The sequence below is a fragment of the Heterodontus francisci genome, chromosome 35, assembly GCF_036365525.1.
Source record: "Heterodontus francisci isolate sHetFra1 chromosome 35, sHetFra1.hap1, whole genome shotgun sequence".
In the NCBI taxonomy this organism is placed as follows: domain Eukaryota; kingdom Metazoa; phylum Chordata; class Chondrichthyes; order Heterodontiformes; family Heterodontidae; genus Heterodontus; species Heterodontus francisci.
This window is the reverse complement of record NC_090405.1, coordinates 21,131,461-21,142,626: the sequence shown is the minus strand read 5'-3', so window position 1 is coordinate 21,142,626 and position 11,166 is coordinate 21,131,461.

Sequence of the window (11,166 nt, the reverse complement as noted above, 5' to 3'; positions counted from 1 at the left end):
ACATCTAAGAACATGCTTTCCATGTAACTCTCCTCATGAATGCACAGCAGTGTCTCCAGCTGCTGCTCAAGTTCCAAACCCAGAGCTCAAGCAGCCGCAATTGACAACACTTACTTGCACAAATGTTTTTTTTATTTCCAAAATATACTTTATTCATAAAGATCTGTAAAAAATACATTACAAAACAGTTCCAAACAGCACCAAATCAAAAAATACAAACAGTGCAAAGGAGGTCAGTTTCCTTCAATACAGGAGTGAGTTGCCTCACAACCCTTCCATTTCATTTTTCATGCCATATACATTTTATGGCAAACGAAAATTTTCCCGCTGCAGTTTGAGGGATTTTCCATGGATCCAGCCCCTCAGTTCAGCTTGGTGGGGGGAGCTTACATGGTGGCCTTTCCCCATTGAGCCTTTGCTGTGGCTACCCCAAGCTTTAGTGCGTCCCTCAACACGTAGTCCTGGACCTTGGAGTGTGCCAGTCTGCAACATTGGACAACTCTTTGCGCTGGAAGACCAGCAAGTTTTGGGCAGACCAAAGAGTGTCTTTCACCGAATTGATAGTCCTCCAGCAGCAGTTGTGGTTATCTCGGTGTGTGTCCCTGGGAACAGCCCGCAGAGCACAGACTCCTGTGTTACAGAGCTGCTTGGGATGAACCTCGACAAAAACCAATGCATCTCTTTCCACACCTGCTTTGCAAAGACACATTCCAGAAGAAGCTGGGAAACCATGTCATCCCCACCACAGCCACTTCGAGGGCATTGTGCGGAGGGGGTGAGACTTCGGGCGTGCAGGAAGGATCTGACGGGGAGGGCTCTTCTCACCACCAGCCAAGCTACACCTTGGTGCTTGTTTGAAAGTTCTGGTGATGAGGCATTCCGCCAAATGATTTGGCGGTCTGCTCTGGTAACCATCCGACAGGATCCACCATCTCCTTTTCCCGTAGGGCCTTGAGGACATTCCGTGCAGACCACTGCCTGATGGATTGGTGGTCAAAGGTGTTTTCCACAGAAACTGTTCCACGAAGGATTGGTGGTACGGCACAGTCCAACTAGATGGAGCGTTCCACGGCAATGCGACCAGGCCCTTCCTTCACAACACTGGGGACAGAGAGAATCTCAGCACGTAGTGACACTTGGTGTTGGCGTATTGGGGATCTGCACACCGCTTGATGCAGCCACACACGAAGGTAGTCATCAGGATGAGGGTGATATTGGGTACATTATGCCCGCCCTTATCCAGAGGTTTGAACATCGTGTCCCTTTGTACCCGCTCCATTTTGGATCCAGAGATGCAGCTGAAAATGACTCGGGTGATCGCCACAGCGCAGGAATGGGGTATTGGCCAGACCTGTGCCACTTACAGCAACAACGTGAGCGCCTCGCACCTGATGACCAGGTTCTTACCCATAATGGAGAGAGTTGCTGCTCCCACATGCTCAGCTTGTGTTGTACCCTGGCTACTCGCTCCTTCCAGGTTTTGGTGCATGCCGCGGCCCTTCAGAACCATATCCCCAGCACCTTCAGGTAGTCTGACCTGACGGTGAAGGGGACAAAGGATCGGTCAGCCCAGTTCCCAAAGAACATGGCCTCTCTCTTGCCGTGGTTAACGTTGGCTCCCAAGGCCAGTGCGAACTGGTCGCAGATGCTCATCTCTGCGCACAGACAGCGGGTTCGAGCAGAAGGCCGCGACGTCATCCATGTCCAGGGAGGTTTTAACCTGAGTGCCTCCACTGTCTGGGATTGTCACCCCTCTTATGCTCGCATCCTTCCTGATAGACTCAGCAAAGGGTTCAATACAGCAAATAAACAAGACAGGGGAGAGAGGACAACCCTGTCTGACTCCAGATTGGATCGGGAAACTTTCCGATTCCCACCCATTGATTGAGACTGTGCTACTGATGCTTGTGTAGAGCAGTTTGATCCAATTGCAGATTCCCTCCCCAAACCCCATTTTGGAAAGTACGTCCATCATGCAGATGTGCGATATCCTGTCAAAAGCCTTCTCCTGGTCCAGGCTGATGAGGCAGGTGTCCACCCTCCTGTCCCGTATGTGGGTGATCGTGTCCCTGAGTGGGTAAAGTACAGGTCTGATCAGGGTGGATCACCAACTCCAGAGCAGACTTGACTCGACTGGCTATGACTTTTGACAGTATCTTGTAGTCTACATTAAGCAGTGAGATGGGCCGCCAATTTCTGATTTCTGCCCTCTCCCCCTTCCCCTTGTTGATGAGGGTGATGATGCCTTTCCTCATGGATTCTGACATGCTGCCGGCTAGGAGCATACTGTCGTATACTTCCAGCAGGTCCGGGCCGACCCAGTCCCACAGGACCAAATACAACTCAACCGGTAAGCCGTCGCTTCCGGGAGTTTTATTTATCTCGAAGGATTTGACGGCCTTAGTCAGCTAATCCAGAATTAGCGGTTTGTCCAGTCTCTCCCCCCTGCTGTCATCTAAGACCTCTGTGATAGATGACAGGAAGGACTGGGAGGCTCTGCTGTCTGTGGGCTTCGCGTCATACAGCCCAACATAAAAGGATTTGCTGGTCCTTAGTATGTCGGACTGCGAAGACGTTACCGAGCCATCCTCTTCCTTCAGGCTGCTGATAACAGAGCTCTCTGTGTGTACCTTTTAGAAGAAGTAACACGAGCACATCTCATCCTGCTCAATGGAGCGGACTCTGGACTGGAAGATGATCTTGTAGGCCTCCGTGGCAAAGAGCGAGGCCTGCTGGCTCTTCACCTCATGAAGGTCCTCCTTGACCTTGACCCCCATCGACTGAAGCCAGAGCAGATTTTGCATACTTTTCTGGAGTCGTGACATTTCCATCTGTCTCGCTCTCTCACCCTCTGAACCCCTTTGAAGATAAAGAACCTCTTGATGTTCTCCTTGATCGCTTCCCACCAGTGAACTGGAGACTCAAAGGTGGGGTTTCACGGTCCTCCAACCTTTGTAATCTCTTTTGAGTTCCTCAACATTCTCTGGGGTTAGCAGTGTAGCATTGAGCTTCCATGTCCCCCTGCCAACCCGCTGGTCATCCTGTAAGTGAAAGTCAGCCAGTAAAAGGCAATGCTTGGAGAAGAACACCGGCTTGACGTCGGTGAATCTGACCGTGAAAACACGGGACACAAATAGGAAGTCAATCCTGGAATGGGCAGACCCGTCCGTTCTTGACCATGTGTATCTATGCTGCGCTCTGTCTGCAGGTTTGCTGAAGACGTCGTGCAGTTTGGCATCTTTTACTGTTTCTATTAAGAATCTGGACATAGCATCCAGTTTGCTGTCGTCTCTGCCGGATCATCCAGGTGCATCGATGATGCCGTTGAAGTCACTGCCTAGGATGACCGGCCTGGACGTCGCCAGCAGCAGTGGGAGATGCTGGAAGACGGTCAGCCGCTCGCTGCATTGAACCGGGGCGTAGACGTCAATCAACGAGAGCGGAGTATTGTTGTACATTACATCTGCTACGAGGTGATGACCGCCAAATGGTTCTCCAGGACACGGGAAGCATCCAGGAGCTTCCACATAGCACAGGAGGTGCACTCTCGAGGTTGAAGCCCCCCTGCCATTCCTTTACGTTCACTGTTTTTCGGCTGCCGCATACGATGATGGGCCAAGTGGTCTCTTTCTCTGCCTTAAACCTTCTATGATTCTATGATTCTATGATGCTCACTAACATTATCCCCTTTTCATATACAGCACCACAGAGAGAGAGAGAATCAGTCCGGCCATTCGTAACAGTGTGTCCATATCACACTGTATTACACATTCTCATGTATCATCAGAGACAGTATTAGTAACACAATAAAGTGCATACATATCATCCTAAATAATGGTATCCCAAACATATGTACAGCATTAGAGAGGGAGTGTCAATAGTGCATTTTCTATTCGTGTGTCCATATCACACCCAATAACTGGATCCCACGTTTTTATGGAGCACTAGAGACAGAGCTGAAAGTGAATAAGTGAGAGAGAGAGAGAGATCCCCATCAGCAGTTACAGGCTGACCTGGAAGCCTCATTTTATCTTGAAAGATCCGTGGGAGACAGACGGTGCAGTCTCATCTCTAACTGATATTGTATCAGAAACAGACACATTATTATTCCTAGACTCTGGGTAACAGTTAGAGAGTGAGGTGAACAATGTTCCAAATTTAACGCTCTTGGCCCTGTTGATCTCTGTAATCTCTCAGCTCACACCGTTCGATATGACTGTCAGTGAGGGACAGTTTCAATGTGATGACATTAATCTGGGACTGTTACTGTCAGATATTAACTCCTGCGCGATCGCAGCAAACACAGCGACTCCCTCGGAGGATTGCTTTGAGAAGACGGATGAATGAAGAGCAAACACACTGCAGGGAATGATCTCAAACTGAGCTTCAGAAAGGGGGAATCCCCCAGCTTGAAACGTTCTCTGACCTTTCCCCACAGCCCCAGTTCCTTTGCTCAAACTCGGAGAAAACTGAACTGGGGAAAGTTCCAGTTTATTTTTGTCAGTTCCGATGAAGGGTCACTGACCCGAAACGTTAACTCTGCTTCACTTTTCACAGATGCTGCCAGACCTGCTGAGTGGTTCCAGCATTTCTTGTTTTTATTTCAGATTTCCAGCATCCGCAGTATTTTGCTTTTATTCCAATTTATTTTCTTTTGTAAATGAGTGGGGAAAGAAGCGCATGCGCGATGCGCCTCCTCCAGCCGTGTCCTTCTGCGTCATTTAATTAGTGAGCGGAAGAAGTTTGTTTGAAACAGACGGGAATGGAGACTTAGAGCCCCGGGGTAAGTGAGTAAACAGCAGTCTCCTTCCAGCAGCACATTGCTTTGAGAGCCTGTCCGCAGAGGGGCTCAGAGATCAGCATTGACTGCGGAGCAAGTTCAGGGGGAGTTGGGGGCTGTTTGTAAGAGGCGGAGTGGAGCAGGAACATGGAGTGAGCGCGGAAGGAGAAGCCTTTCTCAGGCTGTTTGTGGACAAGGTAACGGAGACAGAGCAGGAAGAAGCTGCTGTTGAAAATCATTGTTGTTTTCTCTCCTCAAACCTGTAATGCATGTTCATGGTTTAGCTCCAGTTTCACACTGTGTTGTTATTGAGCAGTGAATAGAGGGAACAGAGCCAGACAGTAGGGATGGGGACAGTTATGCAAACAACACCTATTGCTGGCGCCAGGTGAGTAGTGTCAAGGAAACATTTTAAACAGCAGCTGTCGGTTTCCGTTGAACGATTGATCCAAGAGAAACAAGGAAATGGCAGATACTCTGAACAAGAATTTTTCATCTGTCTTCACAGAAGTAGACACAAAAAACATCCCAAGAATAGTAGAAAATCAAGGGGAGTAAGGAGGGGGGACCTTAAAACATCACCATCGCGAGAAAAACATGTTTTTGGAAAACTAATGGGACTAAAGGTTGACAAGTCCCCTGGATCTGATGGCCTACATTCTAAGGTTTAAAAGAAGTGTCTGCATAGATAGTGGATGCATTGGTTGTAATCTTCTTAAATTCCCTAGATCCTGCAACAGTTCCAGTGGATATTAAACTGCAAATGTAATGTCCCTGTTCAAGAAAGCAGTAAAGAGAAAGCAGGCAACGATAGGCCTGTTAGCCTAATGTCTGCCATTGAGAAAATGCTGGAACCAATGATTAAGTCAGTCATCGCAGAAAACATAGAAAAATTGGAGCAGGAGTAGGCCATTCGGCTCTGCTCTGCCATTCAAAAATGATCAATTCTGATCATATAATTCAGTACCCTCTTCCCGCTTTCTCCCCATATCCCTTGATCCCTTTTGTATTAAGAAATATATCTATCTCCTTCTTGAATATATTTAATGACTTGGCCTCCACTGCCTTCTGCAGTACAAAATCATGAGAGGTATAGACAGGGTGGATAGCAAGAAGCTTTTTCCCAGAGTGGGGGATTCAATTATTAGGGGTCACGAGTTCAAAGTGAGAGGGGAAAAGTTTCGGGGGGGATATGCGTGGAAAGTTCTTTACGCAGAGGGTGGTGGGTGCCTGGAACACGTTGCCAGCGGAGGTGGTAGACGTGGACACGATAGCGTCTTTTAAGATGTATCTAGACAGATACATGAATGGGCAGGAAGCAAAGAGATACAGACCCTTAGAAAATAGGCGACATGTTTAGATAGAGGATCTGGATCGGCGCAGGCTTGGAGGGCGAAAGGCCTGTTCCTGTGCTGTAATTTTCTTTGTAGAGAATTCCACAAGTTCATCACCCTCTGAGTGAAGAAATTTCTCCTCATCTCGGTTCTAAATGGCATACCCATATCCTGAGACCGTGACCCCTGATTCTGGACTCCCCAGACATCAGGAACATCCTCCCTGCATATAGCCTGACTAGTGCTGTTAGAATTTTATAGGTTTCTATGAGATTCCCTCTCATTGTTCTAAACTCTAGTGAATATAGGCCTAGTCAACCCAATCTCTCCTCATTGTCAATCCTGCCATCCCAGGAATCAGCCTGGTAAATCTTCTTTGCACTCCCTCCATGGCAAGAACATCCTTTCTCAGATAAGGAGACCAAAACTGCACACAATACTTCAGATGTGCTCTCACCAAAGCCCTGTATAACTGTAGTAAGACTTCCTTGCTCCTGTACTCAAATCCGCTTGCAATGAAGGCCAACATACCATTTGCCTTCCTAACTGCTTGCTGCACCTGAATATTTGCTTTCAGCGACTGGTGTACAAGGACACCCAGGTCTCTTTGCACCTCCCCCTTTCCCAATCTGTCACCATTCAGATAATAATCTGCCTTTCTGTTTTTACAACCGAAGTGAATAACCTCACATTTATCCAAGTTATACTGCATCTGCCATGCATTTGCCCACTCACCCAACTTGTCCAAATCACATTGGAGCCTCTTTGCATACTCCTCACAACTCAGTTTCCTCCCCAGCTTTGTGTCGTCTGCAAACCTGGAAATGTTCCCTCACCCAAGTCATTAATATATATTGTGAATAGCTGGGGCCCAGGCACTGATCCCTGTAGTACGCCACACGTCACTGCCTGCCACCTGGCAAAAGGCCCGTTTATTCCTACTCTCTGTTTCCTGTCTGTCAAGCAATTCTCAATCAATGCCAGTATATTACCCCCAATCCCATCTGCTTTAATTTTGCACACGAACCTCTTATGTGGGACCTTATCAAAAGCCTTCTTAAAATCCAGATACAACACATTCCCTGGTTCTCCTTTATCTATTCTACTAGTTCCATCCTCAAAAAGCTCCAGTAGATTTGTTAAGCAAGATTTCCCTTTCGTTAACCCATGCTGTCTTTGTCCAAACCCGTTTATGCTTTCCAGGTGTTCTGCTACCACATCCTTTATAATAGACTCTCGCACTTTCCCCACTACTGATGTAAGGCTAACTGGTCCGTAATTCCCTGTTTTTTCTCTCTCTCCTTTTTTAAATAGTGAGGTTACATTTGCCACCCTCCAATCTGTAGAACATTTAGAAAATTATAATACAATCATGCAGAGTCAACATGGATTTATGAAAAGGAAATCAAGTTTGCCAACATTATTAGCGTTCTTTGAGGGTGTAAGAAGCAGGGTAACTGAAGGGGAACCAGTAGATGTAGTGTAGTTGTATTTTGAAAAGGCATTCGCTAAAGTGCCATGCAAAATGTTACTGCACAAGGTAAGCACTTGTGGTGTTAACGGGTACTATATTATTTATTTTATTTATTTAGAGATACAGTACTGAAACAGGCCCTTCAGCCACCGAGTCTGTGCTGACCATCAACCACCCATTTATACTAATCCTACATTAATCCCATTACCCTCTCACATCCCCAACTTCCCTCAATTCCCCTACCACCTACCTATACTAGGGGCAATTTATAACGGCCAATTTACCTATCAACCTGCAAGTCTTTGGCTGTGGGAGGAAACCGGAGCACCCGGCGAAAACCCACGCGGTCACAGGGAAAACTTGCAAACTCTGCACAGGTAGTACCCAGAATCGAACCCAGGTCGCTGGTACATGCTTAGTAACAAGAAACAGAGAATTAGGATAAATGTGTCATTTTCAGGTTTGCAAACTGGAACTCGTGGAGTGCCACAGGGATCAGTGCTGGGGCCTCAACTACTTCCAGTCTATATTAATGATTTGGATGAAGGGATCGAGTGTATTGTAACTAAATTTGCTGTTGATACAAAGAAAGGTGTGAAAGCAAGTTGTGCGGAGGACACAATGAGTCTGCAAAGAGATAAAGACAAGTTAAGTGTGTGGGAAAAATTTGGCATTTTAAGTATAATGTGGGAAAATGTGAGGTTATCCACTTTGGTATGATGTAGAGAAAAGAAGAATATTATTTAAATAAGGAGAGACTGCAGAATGCTGTGGTATAGAGGGATCTGAGTGTCCTCTTATATGAATCACAAAAAGTTAGCATGGAAGTACAGCAAGTAATTAGGAAGGCTATTGGAATTTTGGCCTTTATTGCAATGGGGATGGAGTAGAAATGTAGGGAAGTCTTGCTACAACTCTACAGCGTGTTGGTGAGACCACACCTTGAGTGTGTATACAGTTTTGGTCTCCTTATTTAAGGAGGAAAATACTTGCATTGAAGGTAGTTCAGGCAAACATCACTGGCTTGATCCCAGGGATGAAGATGTTGTCTTATGAGGAACGTTTGACCTGGTTGTGCTACACTCATTGGAGTTTAGAAGAATGATAGGTGATCTGATGAAACATATAAGATACTGAAGGGGCTTGACAGGGTATTTACTGAGATGATGTTTCCCCTCATGAGGGAATCAAGAACTAGGGGGAACAGTTTCAACATAAGGGGGCACCCATTTTCGATGGAATTGAAGAGGAATTTCTTCTCTCAAAGGGTTGTTGTTCTTTGGAATTCTCTACCCAAGAGGATGGTGGAAGCTGGTCATTGAATATATTCAAGGCTGAGTTAGACTGACTTTTGATTTACAAGGGAGTGAAGTGTTATTGGGACAGGCAGGATAGTGGAGTTGAGACTATGATCAGATCTGCCATGATCTTATTAAATGTTGGAACAGACTCGAGTGGCGGAATGGCCTAATCCTGCTCCTAGTTATTATGTTCTTGCATTATAATGCCAGGTGGAATTAAAAACTTGACTTGTGCAAATATCCCTGCTCCAGCAGGTATTCCCATTCATGGAGCAGTGCAGATGTTGGGTTGTTCCTGGATGTCACTAAATTGTTATAAAACTACCAAAGAAAACCTGATCAGCAGAAGCTGAGTGCTGCAGTGGAATCAGACACTGACACTCTTTGTATTACTGATCATCCTTTGTGGTTGGTCATAATGATTATTAATTGAAATAGTATATTCATGTCTTTTCAAGCTTCCACCTCAATTGATCATGAGTTACAAGAGATATTTTTCTTTCTTTCTGTCAGCAAATACTTGAAGGAACCAGAAGGATTGTGATGATTCCCCGGCACAAGGATATGTACAGTCCACTCCTTCTAACACAGAGTAGGTACATTATCACTCCCAGAGCTCAGAGACACAGACAGGCCATGAGTTCCACAGTCACAGAGAGCAGAAGCAGTCAGGCTCACACTGATCCCAAGTTCCAGAGACACATTTTCAATCCAGCAGACAATCAAACAAAGCAGGAGAGGCAGAAGTTGTTTCCAATTCACCCCAACTCAGTACTGCTGAAAGCTAGGTACATCAATCTTAGTTCAAAATCACACCCACTATCATATTGAAAAGCACCGGATCAATCCCACAAGAGTGCACCCTAAGCTACAAATTAAATATGAGGTAGAGCAGCTGATGGAAAGGTACAGAATGAATCCTAATAATGTAGCCCAGACTGCAGACTGAGTGACAGATTACAATGTAGTACAAACATCTGATACAGTATCAAAAGGAAAGTTACAGTATTATGTCAATTAGTGCACACTGCACTGCACATTACATACCAATCCAATAATCTCTCCAAGAGCTGTACTGAATGATATCTTATCAATTGAATGATTCTGATTATACTGAGCATGCCATGTGTGAGTTTGAAATATATGTTGTCATTCACAAATGTGTTCATACAGTTACAGACTGAATACTAGTCCAAAAAGCTCAAACCACAACTCAGTAATACACACAGTTAAAATGTGCAGTGATCTATATTTTAAAATACTAGTGAGACAAGAAAATGGTGATACATTATGGCATTAAACAAATAGTTCTCAATACCATCCCGTAGATACATATTAAGTACAGGTACAGAAGAATTCCACACTCATACAGCACCAGCGTCACATAGATACAGAATGTACACTTGCAGACATAACCAGCAGCTGAGAGGTACAAAATTAATCCCACTGTAATGGACTGTCCAAGAGACAGACACATAAAAAATGAATTGTAACGCATATTTCGTACCAGAGACTGCCAAATGCAAAATGAGCCGTGGATATGCGCATGCAGACTGTACCAGAAACTGACTGATACAGAATGAGACCCATACTCATACGCGGTACCAGAGGCTAACAAGTAAAGAATAAATACAATATACACTTCCAGTACCAGAAAATAATATATGCATAACAGATATCACTCACGTACATTAGCAGAGATTGACAGACAACAGAATGAATCCCACAATCTCATTCAGTACCAGATACTGACAGGTACAGAATGAATCCCATACACACTGTACTAGGCACTGAAAGACATAGGAGGAATTGCACATTCACATACAATAGAAAACACTGACAGATACTGTAGGAGTCACATGCTCACAGTCAGTACCAGATACTGTTGAAAAGAGAGTTAATCCCACACTTGCATTCATTGCGAGAGACTGACAGATACATAAAGGATATCGACACTCACATGGAGTAACAGAGACTGACATGCAGAACTTGAACCACACATATGCATAGTACCAAAGTCTGAAAGGTATTGAGTCAATCCCATAATCAGATACTGTGTCAAAGACTGACAGGCACATTCGAGTTCACTTCCATAGAATTCCAGAGATTTTCACGTACAGAATGAACCTTATTTCTCATTCAGTCTGGATACTGATAGATGCACAATGAATCCTACAATCATACTCGATACCAAGTTCAGGCAGACACCATATATATTCCCCTCTTATTCACAGTATCATAGACTGACAGGCACAGAGTGAGTCACAAAATCAATTA